The sequence below is a fragment of the Zootoca vivipara genome, chromosome Z2 (assembly GCF_965207765.1).
Source record: "Zootoca vivipara chromosome Z2, rZooViv2.hap1.1, whole genome shotgun sequence".
In the NCBI taxonomy this organism is placed as follows: Eukaryota; Metazoa; Chordata; class Lepidosauria; order Squamata; family Lacertidae; genus Zootoca; species Zootoca vivipara.
The window spans coordinates 43,367,768-43,391,420 of NC_142585.1; the positions used below are offsets into that span (position 1 = coordinate 43,367,768).

The window sequence follows — 23,653 nt, forward strand, 5'->3', positions numbered from 1 at the left end:
TTTTCTGTTCTTTGTATTGCTGCCAGATACAAAGAGCACAAGAGGCTTTTCTTTCAGAGGTGATAAACTATTGAGTTAGGACCACAACTACACATGGGGCTTCAATCCCCTGCACACAGAAAAAACAGAGTGATTGAGTTTTAGGCTAGCAATTCCCTCTCAACATGCTAATCTAGTTTCCACGTGCTGTTTTAATTGCATGAAAGAACGGTCCCACGAATTTAACAAGCACAAATAAACAAACCAGTTTCAGAAATCATCTTGTTGCATACACCCCAATATCTGAGTGGAGAGAAACTCCAGGAGTGTCTCAGCTCACCTGCGGTTCTATTTCCTTAGAATGGAGGTCAGTGGAGACTGTGGTGTCTTTAGCATATCATGGTTTTATTTACACATATATCCACATGAGCATAGGATAGAAGGGCTCCCACATTAATGCCCCAGCAGAACTTGCTTTCCCATTAGGGTTCCAGGGATCTCAAGCTTCCGGCATCAACCAAAAAAATCCCCAAACCTCACATACTGTACACACACACTCTTGCCCTTTTATTCCCCATCCCAGGATGATGTGGCATTCAACCAGGTGTGGTAAGAAAAAGCCCAGTTTTGTGTCTTGGATATGTAAACCATGGTACTCATCTGGCCAGGTAATGACCTTATCAAACTTATCTGACTGGTTCAGCAGCCTCTTCTACTAGATTCTAAACAAATACCCAGGATCACACGGACCAGGGGTCAACAACCTTTTTCAGCTGTGGGCCGATCCACCGTCTCTCAGACTATATTATTGGGGGGGGGGATGAATGAATTCCTATGCCCCACAAATAAACCCAGAGAAGCATTTTAAATAAAAGCACACATTCTACTCATGTAAAAACACCAGGCAGCTCACACAAATAACCCAGAGATGCTTTTTAAATAAAAGGACACATTCTACTCAGGTAAAAACATGCTGATTCCCGGACCGTCCGTGGGCTGGATTGAGAAGGCGATTGGGCCGCATCCAAACTGACCCTCCAAACCTGTAACACTGTATTTAAAAGTCTACCTTTAAAGGTGTGGGGGCTTTCAGTTTCTCTCTAAAAGACAGCAAAGAGGGAGCCTGTCAAATCTCCAGATGGCACCACTAAGATTGCCCTCTCTCTCATGCTTGCTCACATGAAGGCACAGAGTCTCCAAAAGTGTCTTAAAACACAGGAGGGTCCATATGGGAGAATGAGGCTTTGAGATAATCAGGTCCATGATGGCCTAGCGCTTTAAAGGCTAAGAATAACACTGAGAGAGCGGCAGAGTCTGGTGGCAGCAGCTGGATAGAGGTCACCCTTTTCTTTTTCTTTAATTTCTTTTTCAAAGTTTCAAAAAGGGGAAAAAACACCAGTTTTTTAATTAAAAAAAAACCACTTGTTTACATTATTATTATTATTATTATTATTATTATTATTATTATTATTAAAAGAAAAATCTTTATTTCAACTCTATAAACAATACAAAATAGACAAAACAAAGCAGACAATAAACAAATTAACAAAAAAGCAACAAACAAATTAAAAAAAACAATAAGAAAATTAACATAACTTAACATGACTTAATCCAAACCATAAGTCAAACCATAATTTCAAATTTCAAATAAGACTTAAATAAACTAATAAACAATACAAATTATACAAATTATGATAAGAGAACGAACAAAAATAAGACTTAAATATTTGCATAAAATATTTTATGCCACTTGTTTACATTAAACCATAGTCCACATCAGTACCTTTATGGGGTTCTCTGAATCCCCAGACTTCCCTCCACCACCAGCCCCCCCAGCTTCAAAAAATGTACTGTATCTTCCCTTTAACTACATCTAGTTGCATTTGTCCAGATTATTGTACTTCATTTTTATCCTTTGTTATTTTAAATTGCAAGTGCTATGCCAATCCTGCTAACGTTATTAGATTTATACAGTGTTCTTTAATATATTCTACAAAGTTATGGCATTCTCTATTAAATTTATTATCTTCTTGGTCCCTGATCTTCCCAGTCAGCCTTGCCATCTCTGCATAGTCCATCATCTTCTTTATCCATTCTCCTTTCGATGGGGCTCTTCCTTCTTTCCATCCCTGGGCAAATAGTATTCTTGCTGCTGTTGTTGCATACATCAACAGTACTTTCCTAAGTAAAGTAGGGTCCCCCTTTTCAAGCAAGGTGAAAGGTCTAACTGGTGCTGCAACCACTAAGGCAGAAGGCTTGGTGGACTTGACTGAGCAGATGGATGTATTAAATATTAACCTCGTCAGAGTATGAGTGAGTGAGAACAGAGGAGAGGGGAACCAAGTGTTCAAATAAGATGAACAAGCTGGCATTCTCCTTCTTTTGCCACAGTGAAAGAAAACAGAGAAAGGGCTGCTATGTATCAAGCAGGATTGTTTCATTGAACCGTTTGATACGAGAGAAGGATTATTATTTAAATATGAAGGTCTGACAAGAGCAGGTGACAATGAAACAGGAGAGGGCTGACTGCCATACGCAGAGGAAGCTGAGAACAAAAGGTTGCTTTGGAGAAAACGACTGGCAGGTCCTCCAAGCAAAGCCTCTGAGCACATGGGAAAGAGACTGATGTGCGTGAAGGAGACAAACCAGACCTTTTTCTGCCACATTGCATGCCCCAGGGATCTTCTAAAGGGCTGCTTGTTTTGAGCGATTCTACACACACTTCACATTTTTTTTTCTGGAATACTGTGCCTGCTGCAGAAGCAGTGAACAGGGCGTATCAAAAATTTACTTTTTAAAATATATATCCATTTGTGTGTCACACAGACACAATTGCACAATGAGAGGGATGAATCAAAAACTTTCCCATCCATCAGAAGACAAACACGAAAAAAAAGGGGGGGGGGAGTCAGTCCACTACTGGAATAATCAGGCAGACAGAGGGCCCCTTCAGTCAACTTATTTAATTCAGCATCCATCCTGATTTGATTGCACAAAGCTTGCAGGAATGTTAGATTATATTAAGTCTTTATTGAGCATTTGTTCTGATTTGTTTGCAAGGCAGTTCGATGACAATGAGCATTCATCATAATTCACTTGGCTTACACATCTTTCTGTTAATCATTTGTTCATCTCACACTTTTCAATGCATTTCACTTTCACTTCCCAAATCTAAAACAAATGAATGAATGTGGATTTGTTGAGCTAGGGAAGTACAGCTCGTTCATCCATCTAAAATGTGCAAATCTAAAGTTCCGGTATGGACTGGAACCGTTCTGGGAAAATACTAACAGTCTGGAGGACATGAGACAAAGAATACAGAAGCTGGGGAAGGAAATTGGGGTATAGAAGGGAGGTAGGGAGACTATATATGTAGCTGTAGGGAAACCGAGGAATCACTGGCCATATAGCTTTATAACATTAAACTATCTAGCCTTTATGGCTGACCATGCATCTGAAAAGTGCCTGCAACAGTGTCCCTCCAACAAACTTGAAATCAGGCAGGAGAATTTCTTTAGTTTTGTATGCCTGTCCTGTGGCTTTGATTCAGAGGACATATTCACAGCATACATTTAAAAGCACTCTAATATCATTAGTTCCCCCAAATATTCCTGGGAACTGCAGTTTGCTAAGGGTGCTTAGAGTTGTTAGGATACACACACACACACACACACACACACACACCCAGCAAATCACCCCTGGGATTCTTTGGGGGAGGCCACAACTGTTAAAAGTGGCACAATAGTTCTTCAAATGTATGCTGTGGGAGTGACCACAGTCTCCCCTACTGGCTTTAGTTGCTATTCATTCCCCCCTTCTTTTTCTTTTCTTCTTTTAAATGCTGTATTGATTTTGTTGAATATTTTTATCTCACTTGTTTGTATGTTATCTTGAGGGTTTGGCATCAGGAAACGCTTAAAATTCCCAGAATATGGAATTGTATAATTGTACAGTTGGAAGAATTGATGCTTTTGAATTCTGGTGCTGGAGGAGACTCTTGAGAGTCCCATGGACTGCAAGAAGATCAAACCTATCCATTCTGAAAGAAATCAGCCCTGAGTGCTCACTGGAAGGACAGATCGTGAAGCTGAGGCTCCAATACTTTGGCCACCTCATGAGAAGAGAAGACTCCCTGGAAAAGACCCTGATTCTGGGAAATATTGAGGGCCCAAGGAGAAGGGGACGACAGAGGACAAGATGGTTGGACAGTGTTCTCGAAGCTACCAACATGAGTTTGACCAAACTGTGGGAGGCAGTGGAAGACAGGAGTGCCTGGCGTGCTATGGTCCATGGAGTCGGACACGACTAAACGACTAAACAACAACAATAGTTGGAAGGGTCACGAAGAGTCGGACACGACTAAACAACTAAACAACAACAACAACAGTTGGAAGGGACCATCTAGTTCAACCCCCTGCAATACAGGAATCTCAGTTAAAGCATCAACAAGCAAATAAAAGCACACTCCCTTCCCATTATTGCCCCCTAGACTACTGCCACAATCACACTGCCATTTAAAAGTAAAGGAAGGACTCAAGGCTTAAAGGGAGGAGGTTTTAATTTTAGTTTACTGTTACAGAAAACAAATAACATATTGCATTGTTTATTTTAAGCAAAGAAATACATCTGATGACAAATGCATAATTGCAACTACGATTGCATAGCCCCTGAAAAAACGCATGTGCCATTCAGTAAGTACCGGTATAAGTGTGTGTGTGTGTGTGTGTGTGTGTGTGTGTGTGTGTGTGTGTGTGTGAAAAGTTCACTGATATGACAAGAATTGAAGAATTATTCAAATCAGATACATGCACAAGTTGCCTCTCACAAAGAGTGGAGAGGCATGTAAACATTCAGATAAAATTCTTCAAAACTGATCTTTTTGTTAAGGGGCAGGGTGGATGAGAGATATTAAAATCTTAGTCACCTTCTCAGAAAAACAAGTCTTCTGAGCATTCTGGCACAATTCTGGTATGAATACCTATACTAATGTAGATGAAGGGTTGTATCCAATACTAATTCTACTCAGAGTAGGCCCACTGAAATTAATGAACTGAAAATGACAGAAGTCCATTAATTTCAATGGGTCCAGTCTGAGTAAAACTTAGTTGGATACAACCCCAGGTGTCCCATGTTCAGATAAGCCCATTCTAAGGGGAACATGCAGAAAAAATACTGTTCTCAAAATCATAGCTGCCAAGTTATCCCTTTTTTACAGGGATTTTCCCTTATGCTGAATAGGCTTCCTCGCGAGAAAAGCGAAAACTTGGCAGCTATGCTCAAAATCCCAGAGCCATTAACTGTATGCCCAAGTAGGTAGTTGGAACCTACCTTATTCAAGATTAATGCACAAACATGCATTAGGAGAAACTACTTTGCAAAAATCTGTACATTAGGCAAAATCACATGCAAGTATGTATGTTAAGATAATTTGCACTAAAATGCTACTGAATTTTCATGGGGACTTTTTTTCTTTTCCAAAAGAAGAATGTAAACTGCTGTAGAAATGTGGAGAACTAAATTTAAGATTGGAAAGATGAGAAACTGAAATGGACGGATTCACCCATCCCTGACTAAGCGTAGACTCCCACTACATGCTTCTAGTTCAGGCATAGGCAAACTCTGGCCCTCCAGATGTTTTGGGACTACAATTCCCACCATCCCTAACTAACAGGACCAGTGGTCAGGGATGATGTGAATTGTAATCCCAAACATCTGGAGGCGCTTCAGGATGCGGCCTTTTCATGTTGGCATTTGTCTGTCTTGATAGACAATAGAGTCTCTCAATGGAGTGTGCCTCTAGAGATGAAGTCAAATCGCTATATTAGCAGCACCAAAGTTACCTCTTTGGGCAGCAAGCCTGGGCTGTGAGTATGGAGGACCTGGGCTTCCCAGGTAGCAAGACCCCATTCTCAGTGTCACTGATGTGGTCCAAAGGAAAGTAGAACAATATGTTTGGCACCACCTTGGCTGCAAGAGGTGCTGGAAGGAGGTACATAAGGTGCAATCCAACCATCTTCCAGACCACTCCAGATCTGTGTAGGATTTACTCCTTGGCCTTTTATTCTCTTCTCCTAGATGAGGTACCTTCCAGAGTTGATGAACTCCATCTGCCCCTCACTTCCCTCTAAGGCAGGCATGTCAAACCTGCGGCCCTCCAGATGTTTTGGACTACAATTCCCATCTTCCCCAACCACTGGTCCTGCTAGCTAGGGATCATGGGAGTTGTAGGCCAAAACATCTGGAGGGCCGCAGGTTTGACATGCCTGCTCTAAGGTATGTGTAGAAACCACCTTCTTGTCCTTTGAACTCATTATTGGTCTGATTTGCTCAATCTTGGCATCCAGGGGAAGTACATAACTCACCAAGGGTTTGAGACCCATCAGCTATCCTTAGATGGTTTGGCTGCCTAGTCAAAGTCATTTTCTAGGGTTTGGCCACTGTCGCATGCTGACAGTTTCTAGGAGCCACAGGTGAGAGCTGAGTGCAGGGTGTGGACCAAAGGTATACAAACTACCCCAGAAGAAGCACAATGTGTCCCCCACCAAAGGTACTACCCCTTCCCTAACACCCCATACTCCAAACAACTGCATCACAAAATACACAAGAAACATAATACTAGATGTGAAGTCCAATTCAGCACACATCAAGGAAGCTACTTATACTGCAGGGACATTGTAAGTTGTTTTATACCAAGTTGGACTCTGTGTCTATCTAGCCCTATACTTCCTACTTTCACTAGCAATGTCTTTCCAGAGCTGCAAACAGAGAAAGCCCCTTTTCCTCCCAGAGTTTCCATCCCCATGGAAGCCAAGTACAAGTTTCAGGTGCAACTAAGAATTTCTCTCCATCTGTCAATACTTGCTAGTTTCCTTGGCAACCAAGAATTTGGTGAAAAGTTTAAGACAAAGTATGTGACTTTGCATGTACATGACAAACTTCAACAGTACAAGAGCTCTGTAAATTATATGTCTGCAAAGGTCTTAAAGGCCTGCTGCAATTACTCAGTGTGTTCAATTTCACAGCAGGTGACACCTTTTTAAAAAAGATCACACATTCAAAGAAAGCCTGCAGTGGGGTGATAAAACTCACAACTCTTGCATTGGAGTTTGCTAAAGACAATAAACTACTGCTATCAAGTCAGTGAGGTTAACTGACACAGTGACTCCAAGAATTGAGCGCAACTAGGAGACAGAGAAATCAGAAAAGGGAGGTGAAGCAAGTGTAAGAAGATATTTCCACAAGATCTGTAGTGGCTCACATGGCTAATAATGCTATTGCAAATTTACACGCCCAGATGATATGAGAGACTGTACAGTAGATTGCAAGACTACTTTACAATGTTGGCACTTCAACAGCAAACTTCCCTAATGTCACAGTTAAAAAGGTAAAGGGACCCCTGACCGTTACGTCCAGTCGTGACTGACTCTGGGGTTGCGGCGCTTATCTCACATTATTGACCGAGGGAGTTGGCGTACAGCTTCCAGGTCATGTGGCTAGCATGACAAAGCTGCTTCTGGCCAACCAGAGCAGCACACGGAAATGCCGTTTACCTTCCCGCCGGAGCAGTACCTATTTATCTACTTGCATTTGATGTGCTTTTGAACTGCTAGGTTGGCAGGAGCTGGGACAGAGCAACAGGAGCTCACCCTGTCGCGGGGATTCGAACCGCCGACCTTCTAATCGGCAAGCCCTAGGCTCAGTGGTTTAACTCACAGCGCCACCCGCGTCCCCTCAATTATTGTCTTCCTGGGTTTTATGTTACACAGGCAAGGGAAAGCTGAGTTTAATCAGACATGCATTCTGGGTTTTTTTGTTTTTGTTTTTATAAATCATTTTTATTAATTTTCCAATAAAAACATCCAATTAAAAAATCATCCAATTAAAAATAATAAAATTAAATTAAAAACAGCTAAATTACAACCCAAATTATTAATTACCCCCCCCCCCCAGAGCTTCCCATAGTCTGGACCTCTGAAGTATATCTCCAATATTTTCATTTTTGCGTTCTTCTTGTTGTTCTCATATTTTCCACATTCCGATTTTGACGCTTTAAAGTTCCCCGTCCCTGGCTGTGCAATTCTCAATCATGTCAAAAATCATATATCCTTTCATCCATCAGGTACAGCTTTATTTGTGTGTGTGTGTGTGTGTGTGTGTGTTTGTGTGTGTGTGTGTGTATTTCAACCATCTATTTGCCAGCACAGCTTTTCCTGACTTCATTCCAATCTTCCAATACGGGCTGTTGCCCAGACCTGATGCTTGAAGTTTAATGACACAGTAACTCCCAAGTTGTTGAATTTTAACTGTTCACGATAATTTCCCAATGTTGTTCATGATAATTCCCCAGTGTTGTCAAGCATACTGTTTGCAATATTGCAATATATTCCACAGATATGTCATTTGGTGATCAATCAGCTTTCCCGGAGACCACACAATCCCCCCTCTGAGCCCTAGAAGGGGGGCTGCTAGACATCCACTTAGTCTTCTCTCTCGCTAATAATGAAGAAATTCTGCAAACATGTGCATGTGCACTGTATGTTGTCCCAAATTCTTACCTCAAGTCATTATAAAGTCAGCTAGCATTTCCCACTTCCCTTGAAAAAGAGAGGAATTCTCATTTTTCTGTGCTGTGTCATACTAACAAGGGCCATCTTGTCTCTTCTTTTATCTTTATCAAGTCTAAGTAAAGCTGCACACTTGAATACTTAATTATAAATAGAAGTCCATCTGTACTCCTTTTTTATATATAAAAAAGGTTTCTTAATGAGGCTTGGCATAGAAAAACAATTATAGGTATAGAAAAGAAGAAAAAGGAACGTACCAATCACCTCCATAAATCCAAACACCATGTTGAGAATCTTTTTGAAGTCCAAGCTTAAACACCAGGGACTGTGCAATTCTGCAGATTTTTATCTCAGTCTTCTTCGGTCCAGATTATGTCTGTTTATTGTCGAAATCTAATTATTTTATCAAACAGATAATTCCGGCTTGCGTGAGTGACTTTGGAGAGTGCTAGCCATGCTGTGCTCTGGGACCCAGCATCCTGCTGCTTGCACCTTGATGCCATCTGACAATCTCGGACGATCTGCGGGTCTACGAGACAGTCCTCCCCCACCCTGGGGAGTCTGCCAGGGTTAATTACCCCCATATCAACCCTGAATTACCCGATTTGTTAGGTGGATTCGTATCTGGTTGACTGACTGAACCCAAATAGTACTCATTAATGGTTCTTCGTCATCCTGGAAAAAGTGGTAAGTGGGGTGCCGCAGGGTTCCTTCCTGGGCCCGTTGTTGTTCAACGTCTTTATAAACTACTTGGATGAAGGAATTGAGGGGATGCTCATCAAATTTGCAGATGACACCAAATTGGGAGGGGTAGATAATGCTGCAGACGATAGATTCAGAATTCAAAATATATTTAACAGATTGGAGAAATGAGCCCAAGCAAACAAAATGATTTCAATAGGAACAAATGTCAAGTTCTACACTTAGGCAAGAAGAACCAGATGCACAAATATAGGATGGGGGGGGGGCACTTGGCTTACTGGCAGTACATGTGAAAAGGATCTAAGTGTCTTGGTGGACCACAAGCTTAACATGAGTCAACAGTGTGATGCAGCAGCAAAAAAAACTAACACTATTCTAGGCTGCATCAACAGAAGTATAGTGTCCAGATCAAGGGAAGTAATGGCTTGGTCATACCACATCTGGAATACTGTGTCCAATTCCGGCCATCACAATTCAGGAAGCATTTTGAGAAGCTGGAACGTATGCAGAAGTGGGCAATTAAGATGATCAAGGCTCCAGAAGACAAGCCTTGTGATGAACAGTTATAGGAGATGGAGATGTTTAGCTTGAAAAAGAGGAGATATGATAACCAGCTTCAAATATCTCAAGGGCTGTCACATGGAAGATGGAGTAAACTTGTTTTCTCCTGAGGGTAGGAATCAAACCAATGGCTTCAAGTTACAAGACAGGAGATTCTGACTTAAATCAGGAAAAACTTTCTGACAGTAAGAACTGTTTAACAGTGGAACAGTCTCCCTCGGGAGGTTGTAAACTCTCCTTCCTTGGAAATTTTAAAGCAGGTATTGGATGGTTATCCGTCATGGATGCTTTAGTTGAGTTCCCTGCATTGGAGGGGGTTGGACTAGATGACCCTCTGGGTTCCTTCCAACTCTATAATTATATTATTCTATTTCAAGGCAGATGTGAAGAGTCATGGCTTGGAAGAATGGCAGCTATTGTGTCAATTATAACATCAACATTTCTCTGCACATAGCAGTGTTGAACGTGGGACTTGTGGGCCCTGGGACTTGTGTTTACATATACAATACAGCAAAGTTAAGAAATGGAAAGTTAATGCAACGATATAGGAGAACTGGAATCTGACTTTAGAGTTGCAGTATTGTTACAGAGGTAGGTTGCCACCCCAACCTCTGCCAAGCTGTGGCAAGATTCCAGGAGGTTCCAGGCACTCTGTGTTCCAGTGTGAACAGGACATGGCGGTGCCTGTCAGGCTTTTAGGAATATGGTTTAATAACACATATTTCCACCTTTATCTACAAACAGAAAGTCTAGATTTTACAGCCTGGTCATCTCAAGAGGGGCTTATTTCCCACAGCAGTGCAGCACTGGAATCCAAGCCATCTCTCCCAGCCTGCTTTCAGCCAGCCTGCCAAGATCATTCTGGCCTTTTCTCAAATATTCCAAGCCTTGTGCCAAATGTTCCAAACTCTTCCTATGACAACACACTCAGTTACCCTGGCAACCTTCCAAATCCCCCGTCTCTGTTCACATTTTACAAATGTTCTACATACACATTCACCCCAGAACAAACAATACATTTAACATCAGCTTCCATTCTACCCTTACATGGTTCATTTTATTTGTCCTTTTCTGCTGCATATTCTAAGTATTCCATATTCTGTCTTTTTCAGTTTTATCTCAGTTCACTTTATACTGCTGAATTCACTGTAATCCTGCAACATTTTAATGTTTACAATGATTTTTCAAATATTCTATAAATGATTTTCAGTCTTCCTTAAAGACTCTTTCTTCCTGGTCTCTAGGGACATCTAAACTAGTAAATATTAAAAGAAAGCCTTCTGGTCTTTTTTAAAAAGTACCTTTTTAAACTCCCCCCCCCATTTCATTGTAGATCATCTCCCAGAAGCCCTTAGCCATTTCACATGTCCACCACGTTTGATAAAAAGTAAATTCCTTCAGGTGTCTGATTCTGATTTGTACATTTTTGCTAACTTACTAGGCATCAGATGCCATCTATGCATTATTTTCATAAAATTCTCTTTCAATCTATAACATGCTGTAAATGTTATATTTTTTTCTCCCTCACACAAAATCCTGTATTATGTCCTATATCCCTTGCCCAATGTATCATAGCTGATTTTACCAGTTCACCCTCTGTCTCCTGTCAGGGGATTGTTGCGAGCGCTACTCTCGAGTAAAGACGCTCCAGTCTGATCTGTCTTTTAAGGTTTTATTGTGCATATTATTTACAGTGCAGAGATAGCAGAAAACATGACCTCCTAGTCACTCGCAGAATCCGGCAATGGCGCCCTCCTGCTTCGGGGCCAGCATAATAGCTTGGGGACCCTGAAATGCCACCCCCTAAACCTGTGTTTGGGCGCGTGCCTAAATTCGGGCGCTGGAAACGGCTGTGCTCCCTCTTCCACCTGTTGGCTAGGGCAGTGCAGGGGCTCTGATACATCGCTGAGCCCTCCTTCCTCCACTAGTTGGCTGGGGCGGTGCAAGGGCTCGGATGCCTCACTGAGCCCTCCCTCTATTCCGCTCCATTCCTCATTCCCCCCACCTGACCCACTGCTACCGCTGTCGCTGGGCGAAGTGCTGGTCAGGATGACGGGGGAGGCTCCCTGGGGGGGGGTCCCCCTGACATCTCCCATTCTAGTAATAACTTATAAATTCTAGATAGGAGTTATTCTGAATTGTCTATAAGCTCCCTTCCAAATTTGGAACTTTGATTCATGAATCCATTTCATTTATCCAGTCTGAACACTTAATTTAATTGATAATATTGTAAACAATATGTCACGGCCAGGACACTTATTTTGCATTGCCAATGGCCCTCAATGGCGCTGTATTGGCTATGTTGTTTTGGAAAGGCTAGCCCAGGAATTCCTCTGTAGCGTATTTAACCTTCATATCCCCAATAATCAAATTTCTTGGGATTAGTGGAGCCCCCCCCCCAAAAAAACCCCACAACAGTACAGTTCCCCCGTGATTTCTGCTCTCTATCTAAAAATCTCTTTTCTTTCAGTCTTCCCTAATGTTCAAAATGCAGGCATAATTCTCAAAGAGATAGTAAAGCTTGCTTTGAGCTATATACTGCTAGAAATTGCAGGTGTTGGTCCATATGATTGAAAGCTCACTCACAGGTATCTACAACCACCCCAATATAACACAAAAAGACAGACAGAAAGAAAAAATAATATAGAATTATAGCATTTGAGAAAGGCAGGTTCTGTACCTACTTTTCTATGTACAGTGTGTGTGTAAGGAAAAATGGAATCCTTACACAACTTAGGCTCCAAATAACTGAATGAGCTCTTCCTTCCTACAGACCCTCCCAGGTGTTAAGATCAGGAGAGGGGGCCATATTAGCTGGGGCCTGTCTGATGATCTTGGTCCAAAAAAGTATCAAAAACACAAAAACACAGGCGTGTGTGTTTGTTTAGATATCAATTTTCATTGAGATTTTAAAGCATAGCTTAACATGGAAACGAGCTTAGAGGTGGACAGCTGCAAAAGTGGCACAGACCAGAAATAGCCTGATCAAAAGACCCTTACTTTAAAGATAGAGAATGTTCTACTTAGAGTAGGCCCATTAAAATTAAAGAACTTCTTAATTCCATCAGTTTCAATGGGTCTGCTCTGAGGAGTACTATCATTGAATGCAACACATTGTCTGTAGATTTAGCTATTGCTGAAAGACTTGGAAACAAATATATACGGTAGTTTGTTGAGTGCTCTTGTGTTTAGAACTCTTTAAAGAGCTAATCATTACCCCCCCCCCGCCCCCCCCAAAAAAACCCAGCTGCAAAGAAGACAAATACATTTAAACTGCAATGCAGAAAAGCTCTTAGTGCCACTTCAAAGCAACAGGATTTCCAATATACACCCCGCATGGCATATTTAGACTGAGAATCTGAGTATTTTTAGCAGCTTATCTATTTAGAATACATGGGGGGTGGGAAGAAACCTAACTCTTAATATGTATATATATATATATTTATAAGAGACAAACAACTAAAAATAACTGTGGACACAGTTCAAATATGAATGCAAAAATACAAAAATGCATGCATTTTTGAATCAGCCTTAACTGTTAAGAAATATATAGTCTCTCTTGAATGCTTGTGGGAGAATAAGAATTTTGTTGCATTCAATATAAGAGTGGGATACATTTTATTAAGGTTATTATTTTTCATCCTTTCAGTTCTGGCTCTGCACTTTACACTAAGATCCTCCCCTTTTCCTTCTGAAACATCAAACCTAGTCCAACCAAACTGCCTCTGGCCTGAAGTACTGATAGCCCTCCAGGATAGCAGATGGGAGGGCAGAAGAGTAATAATTTATACGTATACCCTTGTTTGCACATCTCTGTATTCATTGTGTCCACATAAATCTGTATCCCATATCCCTCCAAGCCTCTGCCATTCAGCATAGCAACAGCAAGTGGGGGCAGAGAAAATGTCATAAGGTATGGTTTATCTGTTCTGACCAAAGTTAGCACAAACCCTGTTGATTCCGGTTTGCCAAATTAAGAAACCATCTAAAATTATAGTGAAGCTTCTTTAATCGTGGACCAGTATGGCTATTTGAGCTAGGTTAGTTTCTGTGCTTCTCTCTCACCACAGTCCTATCCAACTTCTGAGAACCCTGAAAGGGTTCAATGTGTTAAAAAGCAATTATTTCCACTGAAATTTCTACATTTAAACACAACAACTATGACCCCTGGTTATGTTTTCATTCCCATACATTTGCAGATAGATGTTTCACTTGGTACCCAAACACATTTGTGCATTTATTAATAAAATTTAAATTATTAATTGCAGCAAAATATGGGTCCATTCAACACCTAATTGGTAGCAGCAATATTTAGTAATAGATAGTAATGTCTAGTAATTGAACACTAATTAACTCAATTATCAAGCTATGCATTTGTGCTGTTCGCTCTCACTCTCGCTCTCTTTTTGTAAGTTCCTCTGTAAACTCAGCAAGCTCATTTGCAATTTGGGGATGATGCATAGTTAGGATTCTTAACTGGAGCATTATTAAGCAATTTCTCTGAGCCTATTAATATTGTTTTATTATTGCAATTATACTTGCTAAGCTGATCACCTCTCTCTATTACCATGTACATTTTAACTTCAGTACACATGTCTAATCCAATAGTAAACATAGGCTTTATTTATTCCATTTACAGAGGGCTGGTCCCCAGCCAATGGGACATACATCTGTTCTCCTCCCCTACTTGATTATTATTTATTAGTTTTATATACCACCCTTCATCTAAAGATCTCAGGACAGTTCACAAGATAAAAGCATGAATAAATAGTTAAAACACAAATAACAAAAGAATACCCCCCTTCCCTAAGTAACTACCATGAGTTACTAGATCTACAACTCATTGTAAACATACACTCACCTCCTATTCAGGACCTGGAGTAAGCTGGCTCAGAATACCCACCCCAGTCTCTCTAATGTGAACCACAGGGCCTTCAAAATCAACCATTGTCACTTTGCGTCTCATACAGGACCATGCATGAAGCCGGGACGAACAAATTTGTAAGACATGGCAATTGTTCTTTGCCCACCACAATTTGTTCGACTGCTTCTGTGTCATGGGACAATAAAATACATGACATTCTGTCTCCTGCTTGCCTGCTTTACTGAAGTCAGCAACAACAGCAAGTTATTGGCACAGCAGCAGAATTGTTGCTTGGTGGCCTTTCAGAGGAAAGAGGAATAAAACTTTTTTTATAAAAAAACCCAGATAAAATGGTTAGGAGAAGAGATACCTGACAGGTGCTTAGCACTAAAATCCTTGCAGGATGGGTTTCAGGCAGATGTAGCACCTGGCAGCATAGGCAGAAAACCAATAGCCCATTACACTGAGGGAAAGGCAATAAAGCAGGTTTGGATAAGGCAGAGCAGGGAGAGTGGCAGATAGCACAGCTGGCGGAGAGGACAGCAGGCAAATAAGTGCAGATGGGTGCTTTGACTGATTCCTTGCCCAATATCTCCCTCTTTCCGTCCCTCCCTCTCTGTGTGTGAGAGAGAGGGGGGGGGAGAGAGCAGTTGGCCAGAGATATATTGCAATAACTGGAATATGGCTGGCTCTTCTTGATCACCTGAGCTCTCCCATTCAATTTGTTAAATTAGCAAAGCAAAGCTACAAAGACTGTGTGTTGCTGCCAATTACTGCTATCCTGAGTGGTCACTGCTTTTCTTTATACATTTGAGCTTTGCATGGAAATGCTGAAGACTGTGGCTTGGTTCACATAACACACTGAGCCAAACCTTGACTGTTTGAATGTGTAGGTTCCTTTCTGTTATTGCAAACCGGCTCTGTTTAACCATTGTATTTCCTGGCCTTTTGGATCTGCTGCCTACACTCCCCTTTGAATGTGTTAGTGTATGAACACAATATGTGTACCAAAGAAAGCAGTTCATTCGTCTAAAGAAGTGGGCTACAAACCACCAAAGGTTCTGTCACAATAAATCTGCCACTCTTTTCAGCACTACAATATATAGCAGCAGTGCCCCAGACTGTGAGTGCCGAGGGCATGCATGACCCACCATCATGAGGTTGTGCCATGGCGCACATTCACATTTCAGCACCGTGGTGGTGACTGGGCTAGACCTCCACCTCTGTTGGGGCCCACTGTGGCCAGCACACCACAGAAGCACATCTGCGGCTGCAGTGGGCCCCAACAGAAGCCCTATGGCAGAGGTGGAGGCCCCTGCGACGAACCCCCTCGACGACGTTGCCGATAGATTATGAGACGAAAGGGTACAGGGGTAAAGCAATCCCCACTCAATTCCTTACACCTTAAAAGAAACCCCTCAATTCTGGGCTTCTCATTAAAGAGAGTTTAATTCCAGCTTTCGTGGCCTGATCTCACAAACCCTCAGGGCTATTTGAATGAACAACCTCTTGCCTACAGAACAGGGACTCCCTCAACTCAGATCCCCACTGTATCAGTCTGCCATATCACCCTGGCAAACTTGTGGCACTCTAGGTTTTCACCATACTGCCCTTCCTGTGTGGCTCTAGGACACAAACTATCCCCTTTTCCTTAGGTAAGTTTTGCCCTTTTCTAAGTCTCCACCTCGTTGAGTTTTAATACGCTGCTGGAATAACCAAGATGATACTCTTTGGCACAAAAAGAAGATGAATTTTATTTTCTTGAGAACATAGGTTTTTCTTTTCTTAATGATGCATAAGTTCACAAGCTTAGTTACAGTTATACATTAACTCTGTCAGACTTTAACTTCAAGATATCCTAAGCCCAACCTAAACCACCACTATCCTGGCCCCACACCCTTCTTCGTCACCACACTCCCCCTCTTCCAACTGCCAAAACAGTTATTCCCTCCTTTTTAAACTGTCTGGCTTCCTAAAGATGTGCTGTCAATTAAGCTGGAGGTGGATTAACTCTTTCTAATCCAGGGTGTAATAAATCTTCCATCCTGGGGCTAATCCATTACAGCCCCAACCCAGTTGGAGTGCCAGAGTTAAGGCAGCAATGCTGGAGCACCAGCGTTAAGCCAGCCCCGGGGGGGGGGGAGGCTGGGCACCCACAGCGAAAAAAAAATGTGGGTGCCTGGGGCTGAATTATGTTCTGCAGCAGCTTCCTTAGCATGTTGTCTGTCCCTCTCTGTTTCTTTATCAACCTCGGTGAAGCCACTGGCACTGCTTCAAGATGACAAGGTAATTGTGAAGGATATTCAGTTTGAACTGCAATTCACAAAGGTAGGGACTGGTGAGTGGGTACAGAGGAGGCATCACCATGCTCACCTGATTAGATGTGTCAAAACAGATCAGACAGGACTTGTGCCTCAGAAGCCACCTTCCACTGGTGTGTTAGCAACAGGCAACTCGGCAAGAGGAACAGACAGTGTTAAGTTCTGTCCTGTTGATGTTTCAAAACCTCTCTCCCAGTGCCCTTTCCCGGTACTTTTATGGCTTATTTTAAGTCACTACACGCCAGTAATAACACACAAGGGATGGTCCCTCCCTCCCACCTACGAGCTGGGGAATGTTGAAAGGCCCTCTTGGAATACATGAGCCCTTTTCAAAAGGTACTAGAGAAATAAAATGTACAACCAATTGTCAGCACTAAGAAGGCAACAGCAGGAAGCAGTTTGGTACAAAAAAGGGGCATTTGTTGCAACACACACAAGCATATTACATTTTGCCCATTTTACAGAGGTATGCAAAGGAATACAATAGAAGACCAGGAACGGCACTGTGGAATGAGACCTAAATGTGCTGTATGGTGAATACAGGGGAAACTTCAAAGGGAAACCTACACAGGTATAATAAAAGGCAGGGAAAATGTTCATCGACCCAACTGAAAGACAGCTCCTGCTAACACAATGGGATTCAGCTTGAAACACAGCTTGTTCTGAGTGTGGTTGCTGCTGCAATGTAGGGAGAAAATGAAGTGTTTGTGTTTTAAAATAAAGGCCCTATTAAAGGGGATAAAGCTTCAGCCTCACATTCAGTCACATCGTAAGAGGATTCCCTGAATTAATCAGACTGCTTAGTCCTTTTAATGGTTCTCCAGGCAGGGTGGTAGGAATGAAGTGGGGGGGGGGTGTTTAAAAGGACTGGAAAAAATGGTACTCACTACGAGTACTCATAGAAAAGAATATTAAAACAATAGAATTGTAAAGTTTGAAGGGATCTAGTCCAGCCCCCTGCAATGCAGGAATCTCAACTAAAGCATCCATGTCAGATGACCACCCAACCTCTGCTTAAAAACCTCCAATGAAGTCCACAACCTCCTGACGGAGACTACTGTATTTCTCCATGTATAAGACAACTAATTTTTTAACGCAAAATTAAGAAATTAAGTTGTTTAGCTTTTTTTGGGGGGGGGTCACTTCCAATAATCCAGTCAGGGGAAAGGGGAGGCAGACTATGTTTAGGGCACCTTTTCTAGCCCTTCCCCCTTTTCGGGGTGAGCAGAGTGGATCCTAAAAAGGGCTGCCCAGTCATGGATACAGCTGCCGAGCTGCTCAACTGCCTCTTTCCTTGAGTCAGAAGGACTGAATCTGTATCCACCGCCCGTGTGCCGGTTCATGACTAGGGGTTTCCAGATTTCACGATCCTGCCCTCTTTACCATTTGCCGATCACCATGGGACTTTGGGGGGTTGGATTGGGTTTTTTGAAGACGCCTGTGCATGAATTTGTTTTATGTGTGTAGACCAGTGTACGTTGACCAACACACAGTCTTCGCAGTAGGGCTCTGTTCCGATGGGATGAAGTAGTCACAACAAATCGGCAGATTCCTCTCTGCTGCAGCCTTCATCCGCCTTCACAGCCGTTGTAACACACGGCTTGTTATCATCCATCTCCAACTCCTCAAAAGATTCCATCACTTGAGAAGACAGGCGAACTTATATCAGTGTACTGGGAGAAGCAATGTACCAGTGTTGAAGCAATGATTCTTCAACATCAACTTCGTTGGACTGGTCATGTTGTGCAGATGCCTGATCATCGTCTTCCAAAGCAACTACTCTATTCTAAACTTAAAAATGGAAAGCATAATGCTGGTGATCAACAAAGAGGTTTAAAGACTATCTCAAGGCAAATCTAAAAAAATATAGTGTAAACACTTACAACTGGGAAACACTGGCCTGTGAGCGCTCCAGTTGGAGAACAGCCTTTACCAAAGGTGTCATGGGCCTTGAAGACACTCGAACTCAGGACGCAAGGGAGGAATCTGCTAAGAGGAAGGAATGCTTGGCAATCCACACCGTGATCAACTCCCACCCGGAAACCAATGTCACCATTGTGGAAGGATGTGTGGGTCCAGAATTGGCCGCCACAGTCACTTACAGACACAATGTTAAAACCATGCTTATGGAAGACAATCTTACTCGGCTACGAGTGATCACCAAAAAAGAAGATAGATCCTCCCACATAAATGAACATATGGTGCCACCTTTCAAAGAGTCACAATATTGATCTCTCTAGTCTATTTTGACTGACAGCAAAGAGGTCTTTGTCAGCCACGGGAGCGGAGACCCTGGGCTTCTCAGGTCATAATGTTAAGTGAGTCTTAGCAATTAACAGTGCCAATGGACAGGATGGAAGCGAGTCAATCCATATGGAGGACACAATATTGGCTACCCCTGGTCTAACTGAGCCCATGAAACAAGGACGATAAACCTGCAACCCTGCAGATGTTGCTGGACTACAACTCCCATCACCCCACCTACTGGCCATAATGGCTGGCACTGATGGGATTTGGGAGTCCCACATGATCTGCTTTATAGGTACACCTGCACCATTTGGTTGTAGTGCTTAAAGCACCAACAGCACAGTAAAAACTTCACAAAACACACAATGACGGTCACAGTACAGATAAAATAATGGGTGTGCAAGCCGCAGCCAATGCAAAACTTTGAGCAATCCACTTTAATAACACAGTTTCTCTACTACTTGTAAAGAAGGTTTAATCGACAGGTTCCTAAGTCACGGGGGTGGGCATACCATTTCTTTCTCTCTCTTTTTAAAGGTATTTGAAGATGTGGAGGTAAAGTGCTAGATGGAGCCCCATGACTATTATTATAAATCAGGCTTCCACTTGTTCCTATTAAGAGCTCCTGCAAGCACTGTGACTCTGAATAGTTCCTGCCCCCCTTATTATTACCTTTATTCATAGGATTTCAATTGTGGATTAGAAGGCAGGAGTCTTGAAAAGCATCAAGAACCAAACAACAAAACACTCAAGCAAGGAACTGCATCTGCAGCACGTCAGCCCCCCACCCCACCCCCCACTTTCCCCCTTCTTCCTCTCCAGCTCTCTATTCCTCCCCACTTACACCCCCCCAAGCGAGGGAGGCGCTTGTAGAAAAGGAGAGGGCAGGAGGTTTCAAAAGGAAAATGCCAACAGAACACAATTTCCCTTCTCCCTTCTGCTTTCCTGAGTTACATATGTCTTATTTCTCACTCTTCATTCACAGGGCTGCCTCCAACAGAAGAATGCCAAGGGGGCAACTATAATTAGTATTCAACGCACAGGACCCCACATTTAAAGGAGGCAACAATGACTCATCCTAGACTTGACAGCCATATCTGTTGAACATGCTCCTGCCTTGTTGACATATCAAGGGTGTGTGTGGGGGGGGAGGATCTAACTGTACTGTCAAATCAACATGCTTCTGCCAAATTGCGTCCGGTGCCCAAAAAAACTTCCCCCTCAACTAGGTTTAATACTTGAAGGTGTGGAGGAAACAAAATGCAGGTCAAATGTGGGAGTTACCTCCCCCTCATCTCTACCCACCTTTTCATATGATAGCCAATCAATTGTTGCATTTACAGGTGAGAGCCTCCTGCAGATACCGTACCATCTTAACAGGAAGCCCATTCTACAGAATACAGGAATCAGGCCTTTAGTGTTCTGGCACCTACCTTTTGGAATTCCCTTCCATTAAATAATAAGCAAGCTGCAAGCACAAACTCTGAGAGTGCAGAGAGTAGAAATGCCATGGTGCAACGGTAGTAGCAAAACCAATGCTGAAATCTGCCCCAGCTGCAATAAAACATGTCTTCCCCCAGGCCTGGTCTCTATAGCTACAGCTCTTCAACAGTTTGACTTTACCCCTGAAGGCACACTCTCCCATTGTCTCCTGAGACAGATGGATGGAAGCAGCAACTCTGTTGTCTTTTCAATGCCAACCGAAGACCTTCCTTTTCCAACAAGCATTTCAGCGGAAAACCTTCCTAGTCCACAACTGTAATGTCCTAACTCAAGTCCTACATGCTACACCAGAAGTTCTTACGTGAAACTAAGAAAGAAAGCTTTGAAAGCACTGGTAAGGCTATGAAAGCACTGGTAAGGCTATGGCTGCAGATCACCAAAGGCAGGACAAGGGTTTGTGTACAGTACCAGGGGTCTGTGACCAGATGAAAGCTGCAAATATAGTTCAACTAAAGGTCCCACACACCCCACCAGCTGGTGTGACCACTTGCAAGACTCTTTCTCCCCTTGAGACTGGTGTGCTTGAAGACGCTCACTTCTCTAAGGGACATGAGCCTGTTAGATAGATGATGATAGATAGATAGATAGATGATAGATAGATAGATAGATAGATAGATAGATAGATAGATAGACAGACAGACACTGTTTGTGCGGAGGTAACACCCTTGCACCATAACCGCTGAACTGAATTGCATCAAATTAGGGCAAACCGTACCTTGCCCATCAGGGAGGGATCTGGCATAAAGTTTTTTCCAAAAAACCACACCTTTCACACCTGAAATAATGATTAAACACAAAAAGTGGCGCACAAATTATACATCACCAGCAGAAGCTTTGAAGACTCCAGCAGCATCCAATAGAAAGGCAGACCACGCACTGTCACCAGCAAAAGCTCTGAAGGGCGGCACCAAATAATGACTGAGCAACTGAAACCACCAAGGCGGCCATTGTCAGACAACCCACAGAGTCAGGCCGGGGCCGAGGAATGGAGATACAGGGCGGAGGCCCCCCTCACATGGGTGGAGGAGGGGCCCAAATAGGTCATGGGTTGACGTAGGGTGGGGGGAGCCACAGGGTGGGGGGAGGGGAGGGATACCTCATGGGTCGCTACAGGATGGGAGTAAACACAGGGATGAGACACAACGGGGGGGGGAACCACATAGTCCAGGGGGAAACGGACACATCCTCCCCCTTTCCTGGGAAACATTGACCCTGAGCATAGCTGTCAAGTTTTCCCTTTTCTAGCAAGGAAGCCTATTCAGCATAAGGGAATTTCCCTTAAAAAAGGGGAAGAACTTGACAGCTATGACCCTGAGTCAGACATAGCAACGTGTCATGGATCATCACAGGGTGGGGCCAGCCACAGGGCTAACTCACAGCAATGTGCGGGAGGGTCAGCTAGTTTTATAAACAAATTAACGGAAATCATGTGCTGGAGGTGCGCGTGCAGCGGGAGGCCCCATTAGTGAAAGTGAGCCTCAGGATAATAATGCTTACAGTTTAAGAACAGACCTCCGGAACAAATTAAGTTCGTAACCAGAGGTGCCACTGAAATCTAATTACTTCTGTTGCTCATAGCTCAAATCCTGCTTGCAAGTTCATCATACTATAATATTTCTTCACACAGTCCAAAAAAGGCGTTCATTCTTCAATAAAACACTCATTAGATTCTCTTAATTTTGCTGTTAATTTTGCCAGTTCTGCATAGTCCATTATCTTACTTATCCATTATTCTTCAGTCGGAACTTCTTCTTCCTTTCATTTCTGTGTACTGTATATAGAATCCTAGCTGCTGATGTAACGTACATACCGGTAAACAACTTTAACATTCTGAGGGGATTTAACATAAAGGGGATTTCTGCCCTTATAATCTCATTTTAAATATTGTTTTTATCTAATCATGTATCATTTCCCAAAATACCCTCGCTTTCTTGCAAGTCCACTGTTATAGGAAAGGGGGTGGCTTTTGCTGCCCAACTCCCCAAGTGACCGAGCCTTTCGCATTATCTCAGTTTTCCTTAATAGACTGCCATTCAAACTCCATATGTATGAAGTCTTTTGTCCACCTGTCATAAGAGCATATATCAGGTTGTGATCTAATAAAGTTATAGGCTGTATTTCCCAATTTTTTTAAAGTAATTAGTAATAAACTTAGATATCCAGATCATACATAATCTCCCATAGCTTTTTTGCTAGCTGAATAGTGTATGAATTCTTTAACAAATGAGAATTTAAGCCTCCAAATATTTTGTAGGTCCATGTTGTTGTTGTTTAGTCGTTTAGTCGTGTCCGACTCTTCGTGACCCCATGGACCATAGCACGCCAGGCACTCCTGTCTTGCACTGCCTCCCGCAGTTTGGTCAAACTCATGTTCGTAGCTTCGAGAACACTGTCCAACCATCTCGTCCTCTGTCGTCCCCTTCTCCTAGTGCCCTCCATCTTTCCCAACATCAGGGTCTTTTCCAAGGATTCTTCTCTTCTCATGAGGTGGCCAAAGTATTGGAGCCTCAGCTTCACGATCTGTCCTTCCAGGGAGCACTCAGGGCTGATTTCCTTCAGAATGGATAGGTTTGATCTTCTTGCAGTCCATGGGACTCTCAAGAGTCTCCTCCAGCACCATAATTCAAAAGCATCAATTCTTCGACGATCAGCCTTCTTTATGGTCCAGCTCTCACTTCCATAAAGAAGGCTGATCGTCGAAGAATTGATGCTTTTGAATTATGGTGCTGGAGGAGACTCCATACTCTATGTTAACTCAAATAACACTTTTGTCTCATTAGTTGATCTAGTTGTTCTGTCCATTTCACTTGAGACCACTCCATTAAAGTCCCCCAATAGGATAATATTCCCATAATATTTTTCAAAAAGTTTGTCCTCCAGGTTTTTATTGAATTCTGCCTTTTTTTTCATTT

The 23,653-nt window shown here is 42.6% G+C and overlaps 1 protein-coding gene across 2 annotated transcripts in view; it reads right to left on the reverse strand.

Moving 5' to 3' along the window:
- ASTN2 (astrotactin 2) overlaps positions 1 to 23,653 on the reverse strand; it is a 608,691-nt gene that overhangs the window by 246,865 nt on the left and 338,173 nt on the right. The gene's annotated exons all lie outside the window — the stretch shown is intronic.